The following is a 10,886-nucleotide window of genomic DNA, read 5'->3' as shown; positions in this document are numbered from 1 at the left end:
ATAATTAGGAAACAACAACTGCTTAAAATCAAGTCCTAGTATAAATACCTGACAGTCTGGAAAATTAAGCACTAAGGTGAAATTTAAAGATGTACTTAATATTTATATAATGAACCAGAGTAATATGTACTTTATAAACATCCTGATCATATCTTGTGTGAATTTATGACCACAAATCTGAAGGTGAAAATTTTCCATATTAATTCTTAAGACTGTTCCTGCCTTGGAATTAGATGCACGATTATGTGTCTGTTGCATGGGGAGAAGACTGAGGAGAGTTTGGCTGGACAGGAATTCAGGTTATGTAGCTGACCCAATGACCCCCTGAATGGCTTAGTATTTATTTGTCTCGCTTATGCTTGTTTTGACCCTTTGTTCTCTGCTCTCTGACTGCAATCGGTCATGCCACACCCACTGCATTTTTACACACACACACAGACAGCCCAGTCTGACATGATCTGTGTACCTAGCTCTCTCTCATTTGTATGTTTCCTTTGGATTATGTTTGTCCAAATGCCTTTGGAATATCTGTACTTGAATATCATAGGACTAGGAATTTGCTTAAGAATGAAATTATTTGTGTAATGAGCAGACAATATTGCAGTGTACATATCTGGAATATTTTCTACATATTTGCTAACCAATAGTTTTTTTTTTGTTTTGTTTTGTTTTGTTTTTAATTTAAGCCCCTGTCTCTGATAATGTTATTGGTAGGGTGTTGGTGGACTTAACATGACTGGTAGATTTGGAGTAAGCCTGAAAATGAATGAATACAGTTCTATCCAGAAATATTTTAGTTTCCTCTGGAATAAAGAAGTTTGGTTTAGGGTAAAGGTTCCATTCCACTCATGATTCAGCTCAGAGTCTAGGTCAAAGCCCTGTTATCCAAACTCAGGCAGAGTTTTGTGAAGGGCCTTCATTGGCCTGTGGCCTAGAAGTGTGGGTGGGGGAAAGTTACCTTTCATCCTCTGTTTTCCCGATCTCTTGAGCTGCCCCTACTCTTAGCAACCATCTGGGAACAGGAGATGTAGAAGACAATCAATATGATGTCAGAACTTTAATGTGGAACATTTGTGGGACTCCAAGTTTTTGCTGCCCAAAAAACAAAAGCAAAAAAGCAAACAAACAAAGCACCTTTAATTATTATTAGCCCTCTCTGCTGCTGGGGACCAGATGCTGGCTCTGTTGGGAGGGACATTTGTTGTTCTCAGGGCACTGCATGGGTGAGGTGAAATGAGGGGCACAACCTCCTGCACAGGCACGTCCCTGCCCTACACTTATCCATAGTGTATTATCTGGCCCTCCACCCACAGACTTCTCCTCCTAAGCCTCAAACTCTAATGTGCAGCTTTGTAGGGATGCCTTCAAGATGGTGTAACCTGAACCACGTAAACTGACATGTTCTTCATCCACCAGAAACACCAGTGTCTTTGCGAGCCTCAGTGATGGGAATTAAGGTTACCTGAGACACTACTTCTCTTAATTCAGCTACTATCGCTCTTATTGTCCCCACACCTGAACAGCATCAAGAGGGTCCATCAGCCCTGTGACTACAGTTTTCTTATTGGAGTTAAATCTGAGTTTCTCCTTATTCAGCACAGGTGAGAGAGCCCCAGTTGCAACATTTTTTGATTCTGCATATCAATGAGATCATGTAGCATTTGTTTTTCTATGCATGTCTTGTTTCACTTAGCATATGATTCTCCAGGTTCATCCATGTTGTGGCAAATGGAAGGACCCCCTTCTTTTGAAAGGCTAAATAATATTACTGTGTGTGTGTGTGTGTGTGTGTGTGTGTGTGTGTGTGTATACGTAACTTTTTATTCATTCATCCATACATGCACAGATATTTGGGTTGTTTGCATATCTTGGCTATTATGAATAATGGTGTGATGGACATGGAAGAACAGCTATCTTTCTGAGGTAGTGATTTCATTGACTTCATGTATATGCCCAGAAGTGGGAGTGCTTAATCATCTGTAGTTCCGTTTTTAGTCTTTGAGGAAACTTGATACTGTTTTCTATAATGGCAGTACCAACTTACTTTCCCACCAACAGCATGCAAAGGGGCCCTTTTCTCCATACCTTCACCAACACTTGGAATCATTTGCTTTTTGTTAGTAGCCATCCTGACAGGTGTCGACTGACATCCCGTGGTTTTCATTTGCATTTCCCATGATAATCTTTGACAAACCTTACAAAAACAAGCAATGGGGAAAGGATTCCCTATTCAATAAATGCTGTTGCGATAACTGGCTAGCCATATGCAGAAGACTGAAACTGGACCCCTTCCTTATGCCATATAAAAAAATTAACATAAGATGGACTAAAGACTTAAATGTAAAATCTGAAACTATAAAAACCCTGGAAGACAAGTTAAGCAAAGCATTGTGGACCTAGGAATGGGCAAAAGTTTCATGATGAAGACGCCAAAAGCAACTGAAACAAAAGCAAAACTTGACAGATGATATCTAATTAAACTAAAGAGTTTCTGCACAGTAAAGGAAACTATCAACAGAGTGAACAGACAATCTACAGAATAGAAGAATTTTGGCAAACTATGTATCTGACAAGGGTCTAATATCCAGCATCTATGAGGAACTTAAATTTACAAGAAAAAAAAAAACAACCTATTAAAAAGTGGGCAAAGGATATGAATAGACACTTCTCAAAAGAATGCTTACATACATTCAACAATCATATGAAAAAACGCTCAACATCACTGATCACTGGAGAAATGCAAATCAAAATCACAATGAGATAACATCTCACTCCAGTCAGAATGGCTATTAAGGAGTCAAAAAATAACAGATACTTGTGAGGTTGTGGAGAGAAAGGAACTCTTATATGCCATTGATGGGAATGTAAATTAGTTTAGCCATTGTGGAAGACAGTGTGGTGATTCCTCAAAAACCTAGAAACAGAAATACCATTCAACCCAGCAATTCTATTACTGGGTATATGCTCCAAAGAATACAAATCATTCTATCATAAAGACATACACACACACACACACACACACACACACACACATTGATTGCAGCACTATTCACAATAGCAAAGACCCAGAATTTGCTAGACTGGATAAAGAAAATGTGGTACATATATACTGCATTAATCTGTTTCCATGCTGCTGATAAAGACATATCCGAGACTGAGCAATTTACAAAAGAAAGAGGTTTAATGGACTTACAGTTCCACGTGGTTGGGGAGACCTCAAAATCATGGTGGATGGGAAGAAGGAGCAAGTCACATCTTACATGGATGACAGCAGGTGAAAAGAGAGAGCTTGTGCAGGGGAACTCCTCTTTATGAAACCATCAGATCTCATGAGACTTATTCACCTTCATGAAAACAGCATGAGAAAGACCCACCCCCATGATTCAATTAGCTCCCACAGGGTCCTTCTCACAACACATGAGAATTATGGGAGCTAAAATTCAAGATGAGATTTGCGTGAGTCCACAGCCAAACCACATCTACACCATGGAAAACTATGTAGCCATAAAAAGGAATGAGATCATATCCTTTGCAGGATGCAGCTGGAGGACATTATTCTTAGCAAACTAACATGGGAACAGAAAGCTAAATACCATATGTTCTCACTTATAACTGAGAACTAAATGATGAGAACACATGGACACAGAGAGGGGAATAGTACACACTGGGGCCTCCTTGATGGTAGTGGTGGGAGGATGGAGAGGATCAGGAAAAATAACTAATAGTTACTAGGCTTAGTACCTGGGCAAAGAAATAATCTGTATGACAAACCCTCATGACGCAAATTGACCTATATAAGAAATCTGCCATGTATCCCTGAACTTAAAATAAAAGTTAAATTAAAAAAGTAAATAAAAAGTAAAAAAAAGGAAATAAAATGCAGAACAAAAAAACTCAACTGATTTATGCATGTTCGTTTTTGTATACAGCAAGTTTACTGAATTTTTTATTAGCTCTATGCTTTCTGGTGATATCTTTAGGGTTTTCTAAATGTAGAATCACATTATCTGCAAACAGTAATTATTTTACTTTTTCTTATTTTACTTGCATGTCTTTTTTCTTGTCTGATTCTTCTGGTCATTTCTATTTTAAAAACAAGTGGCAAGAGTAGATTTTTTATGCACTGGATCTTAGGGAAAGAGTTTTTTCTCATTATGTTGTGAACAATGGGCTTTTAATAAATATCCTTTATTATATTGAGGATAGTTTCTTCTAGACCAGTTTTGAGGATTTTCTTATGAATGTAGATTGAACTTTGTCAAATGCTTTATTTTATATCTGTTGAAATGACTATGTAGTTTTCTTTTAATCTTTTATTCTGTTAACATGGTGTATCACAGTGATTGACTTGCATATTTTATTTATTTATTTATTTTTTATTTTAAACATTTTTGTGAGTACATAGTAGGTGTATATACTTATGGGGTACATGAGATATTTTAGTACAGGTATAAATGCAAAATAAGCACGTCATGGAGAATGGGATATCCATGCCCTCAAGCATTTATCCTTTGAGTTACAAGCAATGCAGTTACACTCTTAAGTTTTTTTTAAATATACAATTATTATTGACTATAGTCACCCTGTTGTGCTATCAAATACTAGATCCTTTTCCTTATTGTAATTATTTTGTACCTATTAATCATGATGGAAAATAACAAGTTTAGAGAAAACGGATAAAGCTAATGGCAATCTCATAAATAGTAGGTTTTAGAATATTCATTTTTAAATACAATACACTAAGTTGGTGATGAATCTGGAGATATAATACAATTCTTATTATTTCTAAACTTCTACATTCCTCCATGATAATATAGTTAGGCTAAGTTTATCTAATCTAAAGAACAAATAAAAGCTAAAAATTATTATGAAGCAGGTCTCCAGCATAGCTTAGGTTGAAGGCTAGACACAAGACAGGACAAAGAATAACATTCAACTCCAAAGATTTCCATTTGCCAATGAATTTACACTGATACATCTATACAGAATAATCCAACTCAAATATAACTATTTCTAAGGCAAGAAAAATAGGTTTACATTACTTTGAAAACTCTTGACCTTTAGAATTGCTGACAGTAGATCACCTGAGGTCGGGAGTTTGAGACCAGCCTGACCAACATAGAGAAACCCCATCTCACCTAAAATTACAAAAGTAGCCAGGCGTGGTGGCACATGACTGTAATCCCAGCTACTTGGAAGGCTGAGACAGGAGAATCGCTTGAACCTGGGAGGCAGAGGTTGCAGTGAGCTGAGATCATGCCATTCATTGTACTCCAGCTTGGGCAATAAGAGCGAAACTCCATCTCAGAAAAAAAAAAAAAAAAAAAAAAAAAAAAAAAAATGTAATAAATAAAATCATAGCTTTACCAAGGAATTTGGTATTTAAAACATGATAATTTACAGAAAAGAATGTAATGAAATTTTATCTTGATTAGACATGCAAAATGACTTCTAAGAGGAAAAGGATGGATGATTCTTTTCTGTATTTTCCAAAGCCTGAAGCCTAAAACATATGTCCAATGACTAAATATGTAAACAAACAAAAAGCCCCACAATGTTTCTTAACTTATACCAGAGGTCATCAAACTACTGCCCCTACTGACCAAATCCAGTCTGCTGCCAATTTTTGTATACAAAGATAAATGGAATACAGCAATGCTCATTCCTTAACATATTGTATAGGGTTCCTTTTGTCCTGTAACAGCAGAGTTTAGTGCCTATGATGGAGACAGTATCATAAAGCTTAAAATATTTTATATCTGCTCCTTTGTCGAAAAAAATTGCTGACACCTGATCCAGATAATCGGTGGTCATGAATGAACCTAGAGTAATCATTTATTGAGCATCTATTATGTGTTAGACATTATGCTAATGTTTCTAGCTACAAATATATTTCTTCATTTAATTCTCATAACCATAATGTGAAATAAGTATTATTATCTTAAACCTACAAATAAATAAACTGATATTCAATAAAGCTAACTAACTGACCTAAGATTACACTGCTAGTAACCAATAGATTCAATATTTAAATGTTTTTCTATTATTCTTTGTTATTATTTGTTTTGATGTTCAATTCCAATGATTTTTGTCCTAAGCTACACAATTTCCTGGAATTCATAGTTACTGAAAACCTCCTTCACAGTCTGAGTGATATAGGTGAAGAGAAAAAAATGTAGATTCCTATAAATAAAAAAGGGAATTTCAGAAAAAGCTGGTTTAATGTAAACAGAAACTATGGGAGGGCAAGAGAAAAATAGTGGTCATCTCTAATTTGGCAATGAATGCTCAGCAATCAATCTTCAGCTCGCTCCATTTATCACCAGGCCAATGACCAGTAAAACCCTTACTTTAATCTTTACTGGGATAATTTAAATTACCTTCAGAGCAATCTGTTGCTTCCAGAGTTTCTTCATTAACCAGTAATGCATATCATGGACATTAAGATGAATCCAGATTATCATTTCACTATATATATTGGAAAGAGTCTTGAACTTTGTCTATATCTATAAACCACTCCCATTTCTTATGATACTTTTTGCCTCTGTTATTTTTTTTATTCAGTGCTCCTTTTGCTTCTCCTAGTAACTTAATGCTACAATTTTTAAACTCCCAATGTTTACATTTATTCTAAAACCACAAATATGCAATAAAAATCACCAAGGGGCTTCTTTCACATATTTATGTCATATTTTCTCTTTTGAAATCAATCTTAATAATGCAAGTAATATCCTCTTACATATGAACATATATAAACTCACCAAGTACCACAGCATTTGCCTAAGAATTTGTTCATCCATGGGAACTAGAAGGTGATAAAAGATTAGATTCATCAAGAAGAATTATAACTATCAAGAAAAGCACAGAGCCTATGTTGGGGTTTTAAATGATTTAAAGTAGATCATAAAATCTCTTTTATGAATATTTTAATATTATAGTGTTAGATTAGTTGATACAGTTTAAGATATATTAAAAGGAAACTAGGTAAATACACATATTGGAAAATATTCTGTATTTAAAATTATTCATATATATTATACACATATAATGTATGTGCATATAATTTGAAAATTTTGTAGATATAGACTATATATATAACACAAAGATTGCCTCTGGTAGCTAGTATTATGGGTAGTTTCCTTATCAAATACATTTTTTGCTTTTCTAATTTATCTGTAATGAACATGTAATACTTGTATAATAAAGGAAAAACTAGTAATTTAAAAGTGTTTACTATAATTCCACTCTGGCCAAGACATATGTATATTTTAATATACATATATGCATATAATTTATACAAATTGTATATGTATGAATTATGTATATATTGCTTATATGTGCATATACGTATATCTAATTTGTGTGTGTGTGAATATATGTATATGAGCTACATACAGAAATTTTTTTAGATGTTGAATATCAGGTAATTCAGGACAGTGCTAGGGGAAAAAAAAAGGAAAAGGAAAGGAAAGGTCCTAGGGATCTGTGAGTTGAAATCTGAAGTTCTCACTGTGCTGGAATACATAGGATGTTCTAAGTAGCTAAATGAGAGATATTTTGCTGAAAAATACAGTTACTTCAGTTGATATTGAAAAACACTTAGGGAAGGACTTTTCAACCACTACAGTAATGGTTGCTCTCAGAAAATTCTAACATAATTTAAGCACAAAATTCAAAAGGATAAGATTAATTGACCAATTTTGTATATTTAGAAAATTCCATTGTCTCAGCCCAAAATCTCCTTAAGCTGATAAGCAACTACAGCAAAGTCTCAGGATACAAAATCAATGTGCAAAAATCACAAGCATTCTTATACACCATTAACAGACAAACAGAGAGCCAAATCATGAATGAACTTCCATTCACAATTGCTTCAAAGAGAATAAAATACCTAGGAATCCAACTTACAAGGATGTAAAGGACCTCTTCAAGGAGAACTACAAACCACTGCTCAGTGAAATCAAAGAGGACACAAACAAATGGAAGAACATACCATGCTCATGGATAGATAGGCATGGGCAAGGACTTCATGTCTAAAACACCAAAAGCAATGGCAACAAAAGCTGAAATTGACAAATGGGATCTAATTAAACTAAAGAGCTTCTGCACAGCAAAAGAAACTACCATCAGAGTGAACAGGCACCTACAGAATGGGAGAAAAATTTTGCAATCTACCCATCTGACAAAGGGCTAATATCCAGAACCTATAAAGAACTCAATGAAATTTACAAGAAAAAAACAAACAACCCCATCAAAAAGTGGGCAAAGGATATGAACAGCCACTTCTCAAAAGAAGACATTCATACAGCCAACAGACACATGAAAAAATGCTCATCATCCCTCGCTATCTGAGAAATGCAAATCAAAACCACAATGAGATGCCATCTTACACCAGTTAGAACGGCAATCATTAAAAAAATCAGGAAACAGAGTCTAAATGCTTCCCGGTGCCAGGAGTGAGCGATGAGCTGGCTTGTGTTCCTGTCCCACAGAGTCGCCTTGGCTGCCGTGTCCTGCCCTGACAGCTCTCGCGGGTTCGGGATGTTCTATGCCGTGAGGAGGGGCCGTATGACCGGGGTCTTTCTGACCTGGAATGAGTGCAAAGCAAAGGTGGACCAGTTTCCTGCTGCCAGATTTAAGAAGTTTGCCACAGAGGATGAGGCCTGGACCTTTGTCAGGAAATCTGCAAGCCCAGAAGTTTCCGAAGGGCAGGAAAATCAACATGGAAAAGAATCGCAGACAGAAGCCAGCAAGCGACTCCGTGAGCCACTGGATGGAGATGGAGATGAAAGCACAGAGCCATATGCAAAGTACATGAAGCTGAGCATGGAGCCGGGGCCTCCAGTTAGCAGAGACACGTTTTCCTACATGGGAGACTTTGTTGTTGTCTACACTGATGGCTGCTTCTCCAGTAATGGGCGTAGAAGGCCACAAGCAGGAATCTGCGTTTACTGGGGGCCGGGCCATCCTTTAAATGTAGGCATTAGACTTCCTGGGCGACAGACAAACCAAAGAGCAGAAATTCATGCTGCCTGCAAAGCCATTGAACAAGCAAAGGCTCAAAACATCAGTAAACTGGTTCTGTATACAGACAGTATGTTTACTATAAATGGTATAACTAACTGTGTTCAAAGTTGGAAGGAAAATGGGTGGAAGACAAGTGCAGGGAAAGAGGTGATCAACAAAGAGCACTTTGTGGCACTGGAGAGGCTCACCCAGGGGATGGACATTCAGTGGATGCACGTTCCTGGTCATTTGGGATTTATAGGCAATGAAGAAACTGATAGACTAGCCAGAGAAGGAGCTAAACAATCCGAAGACTGAGCCATGTGACTTTAGTCCTTGGGAGAACTTGAGCCATTGACTGTCTTGCTACTTGTACTTACTGGTGTGGAAAACAGCCTGCAGATGGGACCATCGCGGTGATGGGCAGATGCGTCTTTCACACGAAATCAGGCACAGTGGCCTTCTGTGACAAGTTTTTATAAAAAATGGTTAAGTATATAATAAATTGAATTTTTGAGGTTGGAGAATTATATGAGATTTCCGCATTATGTTTACTGGGTTTGATACTGTTCTTGCTTGTTTTATTGCAGGCAAGCAAGGCAAATGGCCTAAAATGCTGTGGCTTATATTTTGATAAGAAATCAAAAAACCATTGGTTAAAAGATGCAACTCAGAAGTCTGGAAGTGTTCTGGAAGCTTCCATTTACCATCCAGTCGACGGGACTGAGTCTCCTGCTTGTATAGGTGACTTGTGCCTGTGGGTATGTTAGAGAAACATGCTGCTCAGGGCCTGGGCATGCAGCTCAGTGGGCAGGGTGTAGGCTGAGTCTCAGCCCCATGTGCCAGCTTGCTGGGCACTTAGTATAGGGCAAAGGCTGCCTGCAGGCGACCCTGGCTGCTAGGCCATTCTCTAGGAACAGCTAGGACTTGTAAAGACTAAAATACATAAATAAATCTTTCAAAAGTCAAAAAAAAAAAAAATTAGGAAACAACAGGTGCTGGAGAGGATGTGGAGAAATAGGAACACGTTTACACTGTTGGTGGGACTGTAAACTAGTTCAACCATTGTGGAAAACAGTGTGGTGATTGATTCCTCAAGGACTAGAACTAGAAATACCATTTGACCCAACCATCCCATTAGTAGGGATATACCCAAAGAATTATAAGTCATGCTGCTATAAAGACACATGCACACGCATGTTCATTGCGGCACTATTCACAATAGCAATGACTTGGAATCAAACCAAATGTCCATCAGTGACAGACTGGATTAAGAAAATGTGGCACATATACAACACGGAATACTGTGCAGCCATAAAAAAGGATGAGTTAGTGTCCTTTGTAGGGACATGGATGCAGCTGGAAACCATCATTCTCAGCAAACTATTGCAAGAACAGAAAACCAAATACCGCATGTTCTCACTCATAGGTGGAAATTGAACAATGAGATCTCTTGGACACAGGAAGGGGAACATCACACACCGGGTCCTATTGTGGGGAGNAAAAAAAAAAAAAAATCAGGAAACAACAGGTGCTGGAGAGGATGTGGAGAAATAGAAACACTTTTACACTGTTGGTGGGACTGTAAACTAGTTCAACCATTGGGGAAAACAGTGTGGTGATTGATTCCTCAAGGACTAGAACTAGAAATACCATTTGACCCAACCATCCCATTAGTAGGGATATACCCAAAGAATTATAAGTCATGCTGCTATAAAGACACATGCACACGCATGTTCATTGCGGCACTATTCACAATAGCAATGACTTGGAATCAAACCAAATGTCCATCAGTGACAGACTGGATTAAGAAAATGTGGCACATATACAACACAGAATACTGTGCAGCCATAAAAAAGGATGAGTTAGTGTCCTTTGTA

The 10,886-nt window shown here is 37.2% G+C and overlaps 1 pseudogene across 1 annotated transcript; it reads left to right on the top strand.

Annotated features, from left to right (window-relative positions):
• The first annotated feature begins 8,436 nt into the window (after positions 1 to 8,436).
• LOC108535351 (ribonuclease H1 pseudogene) lies at positions 8,437 to 9,964 on the top strand (annotated as a pseudogene). The gene has a single exon (XR_001887211.1). The product of XR_001887211.1 is annotated as a ribonuclease H1 pseudogene (transcript).
• The last annotated feature ends 922 nt before the right edge of the window (positions 9,965 to 10,886 follow it).

The sequence above is a fragment of the Rhinopithecus bieti genome, unplaced genomic scaffold, assembly GCF_001698545.2.
Source record: "Rhinopithecus bieti isolate Rb0 unplaced genomic scaffold, ASM169854v2 scaffold_12970, whole genome shotgun sequence".
Taxonomy (NCBI): Eukaryota; Metazoa; Chordata; class Mammalia; order Primates; family Cercopithecidae; genus Rhinopithecus; species Rhinopithecus bieti.
The sequence above is the reverse complement of the archived record's forward strand: the minus strand, read 5'-3'. Positions and strand labels throughout refer to the sequence as shown.